The sequence below is a fragment of the Hylobates moloch genome, unplaced genomic scaffold (assembly GCF_009828535.3).
Source record: "Hylobates moloch isolate HMO894 unplaced genomic scaffold, HMol_V3 SCAFFOLD_10, whole genome shotgun sequence".
Lineage (NCBI taxonomy): Eukaryota > Metazoa > Chordata > Mammalia > Primates > Hylobatidae > Hylobates > Hylobates moloch.
The window spans coordinates 45,472,692-45,475,328 of NW_026652285.1; the positions used below are offsets into that span (position 1 = coordinate 45,472,692).

The 2,637-nt window shown below is 41.4% G+C and overlaps 1 pseudogene; it reads left to right on the forward strand.

Moving 5' to 3' along the window:
* The first annotated feature begins 687 nt into the window (after positions 1 to 687).
* On the forward strand, positions 688 to 1,374 carry LOC116474186 (small ribosomal subunit protein eS12-like; annotated as a pseudogene).
* Positions 1,375 to 2,637: the final 1,263 nt, after the last annotated feature.

Below are 2,637 nucleotides of genomic sequence, written 5' to 3' on the forward strand. Positions count from 1 at the left end.
GTAATCCCAGCTATTTGGGAGGCTGAGGCAGGATAATCGCTTGAACCCAGGAGGCAGAGGTTGCAGTGAGCCAAGATCGAGCCACTGCACTCCAGCATGGGCGATAGAGGGAATCTCCATCTAGAAAGAAAGAAAAGAAAGAAAGAAAGAAAGAAAGAAAGAAAGAAAGAAAGAAAGAAAGAAAGAAAGAAAGGAAGGAAGGAAGGAAGGAAGGAAGGAAGGAAGGAAGGAAGGAAGGAAGGAAGGAAGGGAAAGAAAGAAAGAAAGAAAGAAAGAAAGGGGGTTGCTATGGATGGAGGGATGTGAGGAAGGAATGGAGAGTTATTTAATTGGTATAGAGTTTCAATTTTGCAAGATGAATTGCCTTCTGGAGATGGATGTTGGTGATGTTTGTATGTACTTTATACCACTGAACTGTGCACTTAAAAATGGTTAAGATGGCAAATTTTATATGTGCATTTTACCGCAATTAATAATTTTTTTAAGTTTTTAAAAAAATAACCAAGTGTGCTTGTCTGTTCTAGAAATGAAAACATTAATTTTATCTATTCTGATCTCTGGAATATATAAATCATCAATAAATAATTGTGGCTTACCTTGCCCCTGAGTCACATGGAGGTGGAGGCTCCCTTGCATTCAAGATTTGACTTCACCTGTAATCCACCGCCATGGCTGTGGATTGCTGGAGGTGTAATGGACGTTAATACTGCTTTACAAGAGGTGCTGAAAACCGCCCTCATCCATGGTGACCTAGCATGTGGAATTCATGAAGCTGCCAAAGCCGTAGACAAGTGCCAAGCCCATCTTTGTCTGCTTACATCCAACTGTGATGAGTCTACGCATGTCAAGGTGGTGGAGGCCCTTTGTGCTGAACAGCAAATGAATCCAATTAAGGTTGATGACAATAAGAAACTAGGGGAATGCCGGGCGCAGTGGCTCACGCCTGTAATCCCAGCATTTTGGGAGGCTGAGGCAGGCGGATCATGAGGTCAGGAGATTGAGACCATCCTGGCCAACATGGTGAAACCCTGTCTTTACTAAAATACAAAAAATTAGCCATGTGTAGTCATGCATGCCTGTAGTGCCAGCTACTCAGGAAGCTGAGGCAGCAGAATCACTTGAACCCGGAAGGCAGAGGTTGCAGTGAACTGAGATTGTGCCACTGCACTGTGGCCTGGCAACAGAGCAAGATGCTGTCTCAAAAAAAAAAAAAAGAAAAGAAAAGAAACTAGGGGAATGGGTAGGCCTCTGTAAAATTGACAGAGAGAGGAAGCCCCTTAAAGTGGTTGGTTGCAATTGTGTAGTAGTTAAGGACTATGGCAAGGAGTCTCAGTCAAGCATGTTATCAAAGAGTCCTTCAAATGCAAGAAATGAACACATAAAACTTTGGCTCTCACACATACACACACACAAATTGTTGTGGCTATAAATGCAGCCATAGTTGTGTTGATAAATTCTGATCTTGTCTTTGCTATTCCTTTGGGTAGTTCATCTGTTTTTATGGAAATAAAGCTTGCCTTTGTATGGATAATTTCACCTAGACCAATTTTACCAATTCTGGTCATGCAGTTCTGACTTCTTGCATGGTGGTTCCACTGGAACATTACCAAATTACCCCAGGCACATCATGGCTAAATGAAAACTCATGTTCTTTGTCTGTAACCAGTGTCTGCCTCTTGAATTTCTTGTGTCTTTTAGTGGTTATTGTCATTGTCTTAGTTATTATAGCTTAGATCCATGGGGTCATTTTGGATCCTGTCTATCTTGCAGTGACAATTATTGTTGGTTCTTTTTTTTTTTTTGCCTTCATTCTTTTCTAGTCCTAAACATACTATACAACATTTGAGGTAAATTTAACTTTTAAAACATTCAAGCCCCCGGGAGGCTGAGGTTGCGGTGAGCCGAGATCATGTCGTTGCACTCCAGCCCAGGCGGCAGTTGGAGACTCCATCTCAAATAAATAAATAAATAAATAAATATAAAAAAAAAATTCAAGCCATCTACTAAGTTTTCCAAAGTAATCTCCTGCTATAATCAAGATCAATTATCTTCTTCTCCCAGTGTGGACTACTTAATGTCTGCATTTTTATTTTCCAGTGTTTTTTAACCACTTATTTCCAAAAATAATGGTCTTCTTCCTCTTTTTCCACTTAATCTAATGATCTTCTCCCATCAAACTTCCTTCTCCAGAAACCTTCCCAGGTTACTGCAGCCTGTAGCCATCTTAATCTTCTCTGAATGGCTGCCTTGACACTTACTATCTCCTTTGAGTCACACGATGGCCCTATCAACTCAGTGTCAGACAGGCATAACAAAAGCAAACCCAGGATGGTCAGAGTAGGGGATGGGGATGGATGAGGATGAGGGATGTGAAGATGGGGGTGTCAAATGATAGAAGTGTGTTGACAGGAGGCCAAGAGCTGAAAGGGGATTGTGGCCAAGGTTAGATAGTGAATTTGCTCAATAGGAGACACAAATGTGAATAAAAGGTGCATGAAAGTCAATCTCTGGGAAAGTCGGAAGAACAATGAGAATAAGTATTGAGTTAAACCAAAATATCCCAACTTCTGGTAAGACTTCTAGTCACTGTGCCTTGACTAGTGCACAGTCCCAGGCCACAGGGCAGATTAGGAGACA